At 34.5% G+C, this 15,936-nt stretch overlaps 2 pseudogenes; one reads left to right on the top strand and one right to left on the bottom strand.

Moving 5' to 3' along the window:
• Positions 1–3,169: 3,169 nt before the first annotated feature.
• LOC125210455 lies at positions 3,170–4,716 on the bottom strand (annotated as a pseudogene).
• A 5,543-nt stretch (positions 4,717–10,259) lies between these two features.
• On the top strand, positions 10,260–15,546 carry LOC125215310 (annotated as a pseudogene).
• Positions 15,547–15,936: the final 390 nt, after the last annotated feature.

Below are 15,936 nucleotides of genomic sequence, written 5' to 3'. Positions count from 1 at the left end.
GTTTTCCTTTTTTTCTATGATCTTCTATTGAAGCATGTGAGGTACCAAAATTTGAGGCAACCTTTGCAAGTGGACAAGAAGAATTTTTGATCTTGATTTTCAATGCCATACTTGCAACAATCTTCACCAACTTTTTAACTACACAGTAGGTTAATTTACATGTCCATGTCATTCCTGTGAAATCAAGAAAAATAGGACAACATACCTATCTCAGTTTCCTTTTTGCCTGTTGAAATTAGTCCTTCTAATCCGCGTACAATATCCTCGGGAAATGCTGTCAAAAAAAATCCCCTTTAAATGTGACTGCTGAAGTAGTATAAGAGAATTCATTAGAATCGGAAACCACTAGCGGGGCCAAGGAAAAAAGACATTGGTTTATGAGTCTCCCTTTGGCAGCCTCGTAATTTGTACAAACCTGCAGTTGCTCAGAAGTTCGACGTCAACTTCATCAATCATAGGCCCTCCATGACCTAATTGCCCCAGCTGTCGAAAATTGCCTGTGGTAAAGAAAGATACATCTTTATCAAAAAACAAAGTTACGGGAACACATTGCTCAAAACTACAATAGTTTCTACCTACAATGCATGTACATTAACATCAAAACGGTTGCAGTTACTGATAGATATCTAACCAATAATTTGGTAGGCTTCTTATGCACCAGAAGCACGTTTATTGAATCCATAACTACAAGATTTAGAGGCATACAATAGCACATTTTGGGCTTTTCAATCCAAGGTGTGTATCGAATAAAAAAGGTAGGGTCCTTGATTCAAATTATCGGCATCCTCAATCATCCAATATGAGGCAAAAGATTTGTGTACTAGCAAAAAAAGGGAAACTATGTCTTCAACCAAAAACTATTCCTCCATCAAGATATAACGAAAAAGACAAATTTTAACTCACAACTTAATCTTTGCTCATTTCGGATCACCAGATCACCATCAATTAGGGAAAAAAAAAAATTTGGTACAAATTGGCATATAAAACAAGATATCCCAATGCTGAGAGGACCACAATAAAATCATTAGAACCTAATCCATCATCTTGAGTCCAAAATAAGGTACAAATATGAAAAAAGAAGAGCTGAGCAAACCTTATTTAAATTTTCCCCCTAAAACAGACTGTCTTTGAAAGAACAATACCCCCTCAAATCAAATTCAAATTCTATTTCTGCCAATTTTATACAAGATCAACATTTTCAATCCAAAAACAAAAACAAAATAATTAACCTGTTGCTGTCTGGCCACTTGCTCCCTCAATTTACTTGCTTGCTTTATTGCTTCCATATTTTGCAATCACAACATCAACCACCTTCCCCAATTATTCACTACCTATTATCACCTAGACTATCCAAATAGAATTACCCCTCTCTCTTTCTCTCTCACACACACGCACACGCACGCACAGTGACAAAGAGTCTGGTATAGGATAGGTAAAGGAAATACTAAGAAAAGGGGAAATAATAGAGAAGAGAGAAAATAGTCGGGTGGAAATGGAATTGATAGCAAGAAAAGTTGAAGTGTGTCGGTGAAAGCGAGTGTTGGAATTCGACTACCCCACTTTGCCAGCCTATTCTCGAACAAATGAAGCCATAAATTTAGCTACTAAAAAGTTGCCTTTACGCCTTCCTTCCACATTCTGGCAACACCCCACTTTCCACTTCATCTTTAGCTTTTCATGTAAAAGAACATGGGCAGCAATATTCCTACTATTAAATTCCTATTTTGTAAATATTATTTCAATCGAACCATTGTTGTAATCTTTCCATTTGGTAATAATATTTGATTTTGAATTTATTACATTTTTGTATTTCAGTCCATATGATTTATATATATGTATATTTTATTACTTGTAGTTGATTTTGGTACTTCGAGAATTTATTCCACCAAATTAAAGTAGTTTATATAACTATCTTTAAAATCTATTGTCACCTTTACTATGTAAAAAGTGAATACTAGGATTGCTAGGATATTAATTTTTTACATAAATATTTATGATGCAATCCATTTATTTATCTGTTTCCAAAAAATATTTTTTTTTAGTTATTTATCAATTAATGTAGGACTTTTTACATAATTTTTAAATAATCCAATTAATTGTAATTCAAGTCCAAAGCCCATTTTTTGATATTGGGACGTGATCAAAATGAGGACTTTACCCACTAAAAATGCCTTTCATATTTGCTTCCCAGATTACATCTCATATCCATTTAATTTTTATTAGTATCATACTATCCATGTTTTGTTTGTGATAGGACGGACATTAATCAGTTCTTGTAGAAAGAGAAATTGTGATGTACTACCAGAAACGAAAGGAAATTTGTTGGATTCACATTCCTCATTACATAATGATCCTCCCTTGTTTGCTACTATTACTTGGTACAAAATTGACTCAACACAGCTTGATCTTGATATTGTGATTGTCAATGTCGAAGCTACATCTACAATGAAGTATCCAGTGTCCCAGGATCCCAGAGTAGTCATAACAGATTTCCCTTTCAACTGGAAGTCTGGAACAAACATCCCAAATCAGTTCTTCTAACACAGTCCTCCCACCTTTTTCACAACACATGCAAGCTCATTATTTTTGGTTCAGTAAATTCAAGTGTAAGAAGTAAAACATCTAGTGTAACAAAGATCTAGATAAACCAAGTTAGCACCTAATTTCCAAATAATAGGCCCCATTATCTTCAAACCTAAGGTTATTAGCAAGACAGGGACTCTATTAAAGAATCATGTACTTCTGTTTCTTTATGTAGTACGTGAAGACGGAATTAAGCACTGAGTTATTTTAAGCAATCGACGTTTTGCATAGCAATTATGAGATGTACATTCAGAATGATAATAATCAACTGGTGGGTTTTTTGTCATCAGAACCTTTACATGCAAGGAGAAAAAGGTATGGATGAACAAAGTGCTTGTTTGGTGAATCAGGGGGGGTTATATAAGGTTCAGGAGGATAGGGTGTTGTAGTGGAAAGAAGCCGTAAACTCAGGAACCTGACGAGGACTCCATATGGTAGATAAGAAATAGCAGAGCATGATCACTAGAGGTGGAGGCCTTCATAGAATAAAACCACATCGAATAGGATGGGAAGGCCTGAAAGCAAGTATACTCACTTCTTATATGGCACCTCAAGTCCATTTGGCGATGGCATGAGTGATGGAACCCTTCCCTCCATCCTTTAAGGGAATGTCAACCCATTTGTCCTTATTGAACTTCACGTTTTCACCTAAGCATTTTCACAAATAGATTCCAAATGAGCTAACAATGATATGCGGTTTTATCCCAAGAATGTAGTAGTTATATGAGCTAAATTACACCAACTTAACTTAAGCAAGATAACATTTAAATATGAAAAGAGATTCCCCATAGTAAGGATATACATTATTGCATCTACGAAAACAACAGCAAAAGAGTAAAGATTTAAAGTTCTGCATACAGTTAAAGAGTGACATGGGAAGGCTTTAGTTATACCTTACACAAGCGAGGCTAACAATAAAGAAGTCTGTGCTTAATAACCAATGTCGTTTGGGATCTCCCGTGTACTCCGCAACCTGCACAAGCTTCACAGTCAGCAGCTCTTGAGTATCACCATCCCAAACCAGACCAGTCTCCTTTTCTGAATCCCGTCCCAACAGAGTACCATACACACCCTCGTGCCTACCGCACAAAACAACGACATGGCATCCGCTTTGGAAGAACGGCCTCTAGTAAATCCTGATCCACCCCTTGCACTAACTCCCCACTCTCATCAACACATACGTCACAAACCCGGGACACACAACATGCATCACAACCCCTTTCTTGAAGAACATTGCCCCATCCTTCAATTCCTGACTAACAATCCTTACCCTTATATGACTCCTCAACCAATCTACTCTCTCAAGATTCCCAACACTTTTATCTCTACCCATATCACTCTCTTTAGCCCTTAACTCCTTCAATTTTCTCATACACTTCACCTCCCGTACTGAACCAACCTCTGCAACGTCCCTTCTTCGAACTCTCACCTTTTCATTGCTCTTTGACACCCTTACAACTAATACATCTCCACCATTTCTCACTCCCAAGATTTTACATTTCATACCCATCCCTCTCCCTTTTACTATCACAACTTCTTTCATATCCTTCTCTTTCAGTCTCAGTCTCTTCTTTCATCTATTTCTCTTCATTGTGATCTCATAAATTCGCACATCCCCTTTCGAATTGCAGCCAACCCCTCTACCCTCTTTCCAACCGTACCCACTGAGCAATGCTGCACCAAATCCCTCCACCGGAACATCTTCGAAATCATCCAACCCTGGACCATCAGGGAGGTTCACCAAATCCTCTCTCAATATCCTCCACTCCATATCCGAAATCGTTTCATAATTACCAATTGGAGCAACGCTCGTCGCAGCGGCTGAGGGTTTCCTGAAATTGAGGCCGTAACCCGTGGATTCGGGTTTAGAGCGGGGATCCAACTCGATTGATCAGCCCCATCCTCATCCTCGATAATCGGTGGGAGATTGGGGAGGTTCTTGAGCCTTTTATTGGGGCGACACGCGTCTGGGATTGGGGCAATCGGTTTGATATTGGATTCCTCCGGCGGCGGAGATTCGTCGGAGCAGAATTCGGTGACGTAGTTGATTGGTGGAGGAACGGCCGCGGCATCGGATGGCGTTTTGAGTCGATTGGGATGGGATTTCGCGGTGATGGAGAAGGAGAGAGTCATCTTCCCAGCAAGATTTTGATGAAAAACCCTTAAATCAAAATTACGAAGACAATAAATCTAGCTAGGATTATAAAATTTACGAGGGAAAATTCTGTTAGCATTAGAACTCGATATCAACTAAATTTTTTAGAATTTATCTTTATTTATTTTCTTTTATTGAGCAATATTTTGAATTAGTTCACTCCATCGCAACTGCCACATTCCCGCGTCTTCCTCCACTACAAAACGGATGACTTTCTATTAAACGGTAATTTATGTTTTTAAATAGTATGCTTTAAAAATCATCATTATTCCTACTTAATTAAAATAAGTGAATCTAAAAAATACTGTATTTTTCTTTGCACATAATTGTTGACCATTTTTAAAGGTTTCTTAACATAAGATTTCAAGTGTTCCACCTAAATTAAGTGACGTAAATGAAAGTGTCTAAAAGATTAATTATGATGTAGTAATTGAAAAAAAGATTATTTAAGATATTATAATTTAGAGTGAACATCTTTTTTGTCCATACTTTGCCAAAGTATCATATTAGATCCGTGAACTTTGAAAATATCATTTGAGATCTCAACTATGTGTTAATATCAATTGAAGTATTTTTTTACTATTCAAGTTTTCGACGAAAATACACTCAATATCTTTAAGGGTATGTATTTTTAATAAACTTATCATATACTCATATTTTTTTATAAATATCTTTACTATATATTTTTGATGAATTTTCTAAATAGAATTTGACCTTCAATATTATCACTTAATTTTGTGACATGCAAGAAAAGATTCTTATTCAATTTTTTATTATTAAAGAAAAGTTCTTTATTCAATTTTAAAATTCTTTAATATAAAAAATTGAAGAAGCAATTTTACTTGCATATGAAAAAAATTAAGTGATAATATCGAAGGTCAAATTATATTTTGAAAAATTGTTAAAAATATATTGTAAAGATATTTATAAAAAATATGAGTATATGATAAGTTTATTAAAAATATATTCTCTTTAAGGTATTGACTATTGAGGTATTTTCGTCCAAAAAACTTGAAAATAGTAAAAATGTACTTCAAATGATATTAACCCATAGTTGATGGACAAAAAAGATGTTCCCTCTATAATTTATTCAACATAAAAATATTTTTCTTTGGACCCTAAATTTTGAAGAATATTTTTCTTTTCCATACTAAATTTTTGACAATTTTTAAAGATTCCTTAACACTATTAATCGTGTCTCTAATTTTATGTTACTATAAAATCTATTGACCTTATCTCCCCTCGCGGTTGCTGGCTCCTCCATTGCCGCCTCTTTCTCTCCTTCTCTGGTTAAGCTAAACCCATATCCAAGTCTTGTTTGACATGAGCTCCATGTGCGCTCGCATATAATGAGTGTTGCTCAATATCATATCATCAGTGACATATTTAGAATTTTTGATTTGGGATGCCAAAAAATCAAATTCCGGATTTGTTCTCTAATAGCAATTTGGAATTTCAAAATACAATAGATCAATTTTTTCTCATTCAGAAACCAATTAAGACAAATTTAGAATTTTGAGTTTAAAAGGTTGAGAGCACCATTAGAATGGGAAAATAGAAATCACCACTAGACCACTAATATGGACGGAGCTAGCTTATAGTTATAGCTATGCCCCACCTAAAATTTCATCACATATGCGAAAATTGTCATTATAAAATTTATTTATTTTAGTTGCCCTGTCTCAATTCATATAAATTCTTGGCTTTGTCCCTAACTAATATGGATTAGTTTTAAAGGAATCTAATTATATTAGTATTATGTTGGGAATGGGATCCCTTTGAGGTGACTAATGATCTCACTTGGATCAAATTCTTACTCCTCACCACTTTCTTCTTCTTCTTTGCCTTCATTGCCATTGAAATCATCTCATTAACTTCTCCAAACAACATAGGATTTGTCAAAGTCCAAATCAACAGCTTCTCTCCCACCTTTTCAACATGTTACTTGGCTTGTCTGCTCTTGCCACAGTTTCTTTTCTGGTACGTCTATCCGATGATCTTGGTGTCGTTTTGGTGGTACACGTGCGTCTCTAACACCTTCACGAGCTTCCTGATGTGGGTCGGAGCTCGGCTCTCTGAGATGCCGGATTTGAACATAGTCATTGCTGCGGCTAACACAGATGAGTTGCATGGAGGAGGAGCTCATGTTGAAGTTTAGTTCATTTTCTGAATTAATTTAGTACTTTTATTTGTTGGCAAGTGTTTTCTCCTTGTTTAGTTTATCAGAATAAACTGTATATATTTTATTCATTCAGTGTACTATATATTTTGATGCAATTGATTCTCAAACTAAAACATAATCACACTAATAAGTTTTTTTTATTGAACTTTTATCTATATACAAATTTATTATAATAAAAACTTGGTTTTCTATATTTATGCATTTAACTCATACAAAACTACAAATACTTTATAAAATAAAAATAGTAATATTGAACATACAAAATAATACAGTAAATAAATTCTTAAGTAAAATAAATTGTAGGAAATAGTGATCATAAGCGACGTTGAAGACGTATTTGGGTGTGCCAATGTACCAAAACACAAAATAATGAAATATGATCAATAAACATTTATCGTGTAATCAAAAGATAAGATATACTAGGAGTAGTACATAGGATTTTCCCTTTAATATTATTTGCTTTGATATAATATAGTATGAATTATACTTTTGTAGGAGTATCTAAATTACTTCAAAATTGTGATAAAATAACTTTATTTACGTTGCGCGTATCATTTCACTAGTATCTATCTAAGAGTTTGCACGTATTCATTATAAAGAACAATGATATTTTTTGATGCTTGCAAAATTGTTTGGATATTAGTCTCGAGTCTTGACCTTTTTGGAATTGGATTTAGGACATCAGCTTAAATTATTATTATTATTATTATTATTATTATTATTATTATTATTATTATTATTATATCCACGCAACATATACGCAACACATCAATACACATTAGTTTTAAAATTTGAGTGTAGGTATAATGTTGTCAAATGTCATGTATTTTGAACGTTTCAAACATCAGCATTGTTTGATTCCATATTAATAAAAGTGCATATTTATAATTTGGATATGACGAATCTAGTGAAAGTACATGGAAGATTGGAATGAACACATATCTGGGGGCAGATCCAGATACAATCTATTGAGGTCATTAATTGAAGATTAACCACTCTAGGAGACTGACTTCAATCATTATTAATGTGGATTATTCCAAATATAGGAAACACGAAATCTTATAACTACCCAATGAAAGTACATTAATCTCACTTTGCAAACTTTATAATATTTGGATGTCCCAAGAATCTAGAAAGAACATCTCTTACAGATACGCAATATTCCCTCAATCTCAAATTCCCTCTTCTTCTTTGTGTATGTGTGGGGATGCATTGACTTGGGGCATGTAGATTTTTTGAGAGTAAAAAGTGTTATGAGTTCTAACTAATAAGATAGTGAGCGAAATCGAAAGTTGGACCACAAGATCATATCGAGACAACACAATCTAACAAAATAAAAATCGACAGCATAATCCTATCTAAACAAGATCTCTACGACAAAACTAAAAGAAATCAAAGTGAATGATTATATTTGAAGCAAAATTCTTCAAAGAAATGGCAGGGGAAACTTGGACAATAGATACCTCATCCAATTTTCAATTTGTGGATTAATTAATTTCCACTATATTAGGAAAAGTGGATATAGAAGTCAAGAGTTGGGAAATAAAGGGCATGTGGTGTGTCTATGGTATTTCCATGTATAGTTGTTGGGATTAATTAAATAGGGTTTAGTGGCAATTAATCTCACTTTACCAACTTGAAATTGAAGTTAATTATATTCGTCAAGATACGCAATCTTGGCCTGACTTCGAGGTTATAAAGACTTACCAATAAACATGTATTCAACATATTTTTGAATGAACATATATATGTTTTGGTAATTGATGACAATATATATGTGGGACACTCCATGAATTTTTCCATTATCTTGGGAGATCTTGTCTCTCTGTTTGCTGACTCAATTTTTTCAACATAGTTATTTAGATTTGTAATGAGTGGATTTGAAAAAATAAATTAGTAATGTTGCATAACTATGCATTTTCATAAAATAAATTGAGTGTATATGAAAAAATATGATTTTGCATAACGATGCATTAGTTTACTTTTGGATTTTACGTTTTTAGGTGGTGTTCGGTTTCCAGAGATAAATTAATCAAGATACATCTAGGATTGAGTTGTGAGATTACTTTAATAATAAGGATAGCTATGACTAATTATTCTATGATTATTCATCTAGTATTGAGTTGTGAGATTGAATATCGTAAACCAAACCAATACAAATTTAATTCGATATAATCTTGCAAACCGAACACCTCTTTATAAAATAGAGATGTTTAATTATGACATAATTAAAAGGGGAAACTGCAAAATAATGTAACTCTTCTATATACACTCCTAAAATATTCTCTGTCTTCTCTCCAAGATTAAGTAAGTATACTCCTGTTGACTGTTGTGGAGTACTACTAGTTTTTGCGGTGACAAGTAAATCACAAAACCCAATTAATTTTGGGATGCGTTTCTCTTTGATGAAAAAAATTTAGGGTAGGATATTTAATTTGATTACTTTTTTACTTTTGATCCATGACAACATTATTATTGATATTGATATGTGAAAACTTCCTTCGTCCTGGTCCTAGCCTTAGTGATACATAATTATTTTTTTGGGCGTCCAAGCCCAAATAAGACATTTCTTTGTTTGGTAATAAGTTCTACTAATAAACTACAATAAACAATTATTTTTTGAACGTCTTAGCCCAAATAAGACATTTCTTTGTTTGTAATAAGTTCTACTTAATAAACTACATTAAATACAGAATGAAGAATTTATTTTTGGACGTCTAAGCCCTAATAAGACATTTCTTTGATTGGTAATAAGTCTTACTAATAAACTACATTCTCTCTTCGATCTATCTTCTTTTCTCTTATATTCTCTCTTATTTTATTATACTATATCATCTTTTGTCTTTGTTCCTACTTTATTATTTAAATTAATTTATAAAACATCATTATCTAAATTCTAGTTATATTAAACAGAAACACCTCACTTAAGCATAGACAGATGGAGTAGAAGTACTAAAAATTGTTTTATATACTTACATATTTGAAGTCATAAGTCGTAGGTGATTGAGATTTCGATGAAGTCTTACTAAATAAATAGATTGATAATAAAATTGATACTCCTACTTGGTAAAATTTCGAAGAAATTAATCCTTACAGGCATCAATGGAAGTAAAAGACTCCAAAGTGAATTACTACTACATAGCATTTTAAAATATCATTAAGGTTTTTAGAATAAAATAAAAATATAAAAAAATAAAAACATGCTTGGGTTGTTAAAAGGCGTACAATAGTATACGGTTCAATTGAGTCAGCATCCTTGTCAATTTCAATTTGTGGATATATCACTATTATCTAATGTATTTTGATGCTATAATAATTTTAATTTCTCGTCCTTGTATTTCTAATCACAAACTCGATGTACAACTTGCAAACCGGAATGCACAACTCGCGGAATCACACCCTTGTCATCTCCACCCCATTTCCGTGCACGTCTTCTTCTTCACAACCACACCATTTGCACCTTAAACTTCCAATTCCGCTCGATTTTGAGAAATCCAATCCGAATACACACTCACAGACGCATACCTTTTCAATTCGATCCACTTACACTGCAGCGAAATTGAGCTAACCATGGAGCTGCTCTGCTCCAGTTGCGCGCACATTTCGACATCGCTGCCGTCGCCGGCGATCGGTTACTCAAAGAGCCAGCTGAATTATGTGAAGTTGAACCGGAAGTCTTCGTCTATTGACCGGAGCAGAAGGCGGGCGGCCGTTCGAGCTCAGAAGAGCGATTCGTTGGTACAAGTTGATAAGCTCATCGGTACAAGCAGTAACAGCGCGCAGGAACAGCTGGATATTGAACGCGGTGTTTGTGTTCCTTCCGGAAGTAACACCTGAATCAGTGCGTAAATTAGCTGTATACCTTGATACTTGGGAATTGTTGGTGTATGATCTTGTGTGTTATGTTTTTTCTTTCTCACTTCGTTCAATCCTGCTTGACTTTATGTATTGTTTGGTTTAAAATACAGGAGGTGATCAGTTTGAGTAATTATTTACGTAAGAGATCATTAAGAAATCTTTTCGAATGTATTGTTATTTGTAGAACTGTTGGTTTCATTGAAGTGTCTTTATATGTTAGAAGTGCTACTAATTCTTTAAGATGATTGTGTTTTGGAAGAGCAAAACCTGAAGCTAGGCAGTTCAGGCAAATTTGCATTGGCTTTTCCTTTATTCAATATAGTATGGGTATTGTGGTTTCCGTACTGCTGTTGTAATACTTTTTATCTATAGCTTTCTGTTTAAACCAAACTGGTTACTTATGTGGTGAGAAGTAAAAACGGAGTCAAAAGGTGCAATATTATCATTAGTTGGCCGTGGAGTCCAAATAGTGTGGAATTTGGGGTTCTATTGGTCTACCTTGATGTATGATTTTCTTGTTTGGGTGAAGAAGTTGTTCCCTTTCCGCGCGCCAACTGAGGAACCCCCCTTTTGGACTTGGGCCCTTCTTTCATCAAAGCGGGACAGGTGTTTCCTTTTCCCTGGGTTTCGATAGGCTAAAAACGAATAGATGATTTTCTTTTATGCAGAATATGATCACACCTTCGAGTAAAAAAAAACCAAAATGTTCAATCTGTGAGCTATGACCCCCAATTTATTTTATTGGTTATGGATTCGAACAACACTTTCCCATTTCCTTTTTGCGATTTAATGCCCTTTAAAACCCGGGTTTTAAAAAATTCTCTGACTTAAATCTAAGCTAATTTGGGGCATGTTAAAGTAGTTTTTGATCTTTTCATTTGACATTCATTTTTTTTTTTCTTTTTCATTGTAAAAAGGTGCTTGCTAATAGGCCGGATATTATTAGAGAGGATTAAAATAAATGAATTGTGCATCCTTCAAGATGATTTTCCCCCCCTTTTCCTAATCAGGTCCCTTTTAATGTCCTTTTCATGATGAATATTTTTCATATTTTTTTCGTTGAGAAACCCCATCATCAGGACATTGGTAGGTAGCTTTTGGAAATAGAGGAGGAGCTGGGTCAACCTTTGAGGGGGTTTTCAGAAAAATTTTCCCCTCACAGACAATTGCAGCGGCTAGCTTGGGACAAGTTTATCGACCCTCCGATCCTCGGGCGAGGATGTTGCTATTAAGGTTTCAAGTGCTAAGTAACTGATTTTCATCTTTTGCTTCTAGGGAATTATATTACATGTAGTTGGCCTATGTCTTCTGCTGGTGTTGTGGAGTAATATATCCTGATATGCTTTCTTATCAGTGCAATACTAAATATATAAGATCTGGTTAATGATGTAATTCAGGGAAAATTTTCAGGTACCTAACTGTTATTCTGGTACTTTTAAATTACTTTTGAGAATAAGGGGAGATATAGTCAAGTTTATCAGCCTGTCAAAAAGATTCCCCTTGATTTTATTTTTACGGGCTTAGATACGTTTAAATAGTCAAGTGGCCAAGTTATGGACTTATTTTCTTGGTTACTAAAGGACATATTAACACATGGGGGGGAAAATTTGTTTTTTTTTCTAAGTATGTGTGATCTGCTGTCCATTTCAAAATTTAATCACTTTGCTCAGACAACCATGTTTAAAATCAGTTTGTTCTCGGTTGGGTGGTACAAAGGCCTGAGATAGAGCCCATCATTTACAGAGATCTTTTCCTTTTTCGTACTCTAGCATCGTTTGAATGGCATCAGCCTGCAAAAACGGGGTTTAATGCAGAGCTTATAGTGGATGAATTTGGTGAGAAGCTGTTGGAGGAGCTTGATTATCCCTTTGGGAGGATTATTACTTTAGTTCAATGAAATTGAACATTTTCTATGGAAAATTGTTATCATGAAACACCCTTTTTGCAATTTGTTAGGAAGCCCAACATTGGGGTTTTCCCCTAGAAATTTAAGAATGACCCTACAGTTAAAATTCCTGGTGTTTATAAGCAACTTAGTGGTCCAGCGTGTTGGTCATGGAGGGATTGATGGAATTCATGCCCCTGACCCCCAGGTATAAACTAATCTAGATATCAGAAGTTTTTTTGGCATGTGCCTTTAACCATGAAATTTTTTTGAGACAGGCTATTAAGGATGAAGGAATTGAGGGAATGGGTTTCTGACTGTTGGAGTGAGTGCTGCACCCGGCAATTGTTAGAATTGGGTCTATTTCAGGGGGATCCACACCCTGGAAATATTTTGCCATGCGCGATGGACATCGTTTATGCGACTTTGGAAATGTGGCTGTTCTCGTCAGGTGATAATAGTTTAGCAATATTGAATAAATAACATGACGAAATTTAGTTTTCCCATCTGATTTTTAAGCTTTGGCAGATTGCCGCCAATGATAGTTATATTTGTTTGTCTTGATAGTAGTCTTTTTATGGTTTATTGGTTTATGTTTTATCCTTTTTAAAGTAGAAACCACAAGGGGTCCCTAAAATATGAATGCATATATGTTCAGAAACCTAAAAAAGTCCACAAATTAATTAGATGCTGAATGTTCCAATTTAAAACAACCCTTTCGCAGTGTCCCCCCCCCTCCCATGTTGACCCCGTTTTCCCAAATTTGTTATCATTTTTCATTGCCTCTTTAATCTCATATGAGTGTCCCTCCCTCCCTTTTTTTTATATTTTTTTTCCTTATTTGGCAATTGAACTTTTACAACCGCTTTTGTAACTCACTTGCATTTTATTACTGTTGAAAATCAAATATTAACTGTCTTTTTTTGTTGTTCATCTGCAGCAAAATAAACAGATTCTTATAGATGCTGTCTCCCTGCAGAAATGAAGATTATGCTGAGATGGCCAATGATTTTACCAGGCTTGGTTTTCTAAGTGGAACTGATGCCCCATGTTCCAGCTTTAAGCAATCGGGAAAAATTCTGTTGGGAAAGGGCATCTGATTTTAATTTCAGAAGTGAAAGGAGTTAGTTATTTCTGTTTTGTGTTTGATAATTATTCAACTTTCGTTTCTCATATTTCTGTAAAAGGATTTGTGCAAGTGTGTAGTAAAGATGTATATATTGAATTCATCTTTTTTCACATTTTTGAAATTTGTTTGGTCACTTTTTGGGATTAATGTTGGTTTTTAAAGTTAGTGCTGAATTTTATGCATAAAGGAGCTTGTATATAGAGGGAAAAATGGTCACATGAAAATAAGCACTATTTCACATATTTATGGCAACCATCTAATATCTGTCATCATAATTGACTGTATTAGATTTACACATGTTTAAGGGATTTTTTTATTTTTTTTTTTCCTTTTTTAGCTGTTAGCTAAAATTTTCTTTTATGTGCTCCCTACCCTTCACTGACTTTGTTGATTTCTTTTAGGCAAGTTCAAACTAGTTTACAATTACCTATTCGCATTCCAGAGAGGTTCTTTGTTATTCGCTTTATTGACCCAAGAAGGAATTTGCTTCACCCCACAGGGATTTCAAATTTTTTGAGGTGAATGGTGATATATACTTAACTTTGTTTTCTTTTTTTTTCATAATGTACCTTATTTGAGGGGGACTTTCCATTTCATTATTCATGTTGGAGTCGTGTGAATTTTGAGATATGGAATTGAAATTTTTTTTAGCTTCTGTTGCTGTATTAAAAAGTTGGGTGAGAGAAAATCCTTATTTATTACTCATACAGTATCTCTGTTTGAGTCAAAACCGTTTATAGAGAATTATTTTGGGTTTGTATTCCCGAGAATTGTTTGTTGTGTTTAACTTTAGCTTTGAATTCAGATGAGTGAAAGATTTAGCTTTCGCAATTTTATGTCTCTGTCAATCTTTAGTTGTGTTTAATCATACATCATCTGATCTTTGCACCAGGTTGCCTATCCCACGTGGAAAACGGTCCCCACGGGTCCCAACCTGCATTACGGAACGCCCTTTTTCAGGTACCTAACTTTATACTATGGTTTCCTGTCCATTTGGGTTTATATAATTTCAAATTTTTTTTGGATTGAGTTCTCTTTACCTCAGAAAACTTTTTAATAAATTGCGTTTTTTTTCAGGTTTTTTTAAAAAAGGTGTTTTCCAGTGGAAACGACTTTAGAACCTAATTATTCTAGCAAAGGAGAATGTGGCAAAGATGAGCAGCAACCCTGCTTTCTCGTGAGTATATTTTTGCTATAGCATCCCACACCCACACCTCCCTTTAAACCCCAAATGTGTCGTCATTTGCCTGTTTGTGTATAAAGTCTAACAATTGGCTATAACAGTCAAAGGTCTAGACAGCAACAAGTTGAAAAGAAATTGGACCTCACAGACACAATCAAGGATGGAACTCGCTCTTCCTTCTTGATGAAGGAATTCGTAGACAGCTTCTTCTTGCTCTAACCGAAGACTCAAAACTTCATATACAAGAGGTTTGTAAAAGTGTAACAAGTCACTTATCTTTACTAGATCCCATCAATCTTACAGCAGCACTGTGTTTTTTTCAGCTTGTAGACGTGTACAGACTGCTCGAGGACCAGATTGATGTACCTTCAGTAGCTCTGCAAGTTGCACAAGGTAAGGCTTTGTTGTGTATGGAATGGAAACTCCGGTGACTTGATACATTTTTGATATATGGAACCATCAATTCTGCAGATCTTCCTTCTGTTGCTGGGATGTAATGCTTTCGTGGAGCGCTCAGTGTTATCCCAGAGATGAGCTCGCCTTTGGTATTGTATTGATCCTCCCTGCCTAGAATCTCATGTTTTCTTTAGTTGCAGGGTGTATATCAGTTTAATTAACATTTGTACATAAACATCAATTTTCTTTATATAGAAATACCATAATGTAAGTAAATGAGGTGGTCAATCTATGGAGAGACATACTCCGTTTTGTAGAAAGTCTTTAAGTTTTATTTATTTATTTATTTTAAAGAGGATCAATAGTGGATTCTCCTCTACTCCGTGGTGGCTTCAATCCCCGATTTATTGATGGAGAAAAATTTTTTACCAACTAAGCATTATTTTATTGGCGACAACTAAGCATCAATTTATTGGCTAGAAGTCTAAGTTCCTTTGCTTTGCTGCTACAATTACAAATGGGCCATTTATTTTCTATTTTTTTTAAAATTTGAATAATTGACAAA

Source organism: Salvia hispanica, chromosome 3 (assembly GCF_023119035.1).
Source record: "Salvia hispanica cultivar TCC Black 2014 chromosome 3, UniMelb_Shisp_WGS_1.0, whole genome shotgun sequence".
In the NCBI taxonomy this organism is placed as follows: domain Eukaryota; kingdom Viridiplantae; phylum Streptophyta; class Magnoliopsida; order Lamiales; family Lamiaceae; genus Salvia; species Salvia hispanica.
This window is presented reverse-complemented; position numbering and strand designations above follow the sequence as displayed.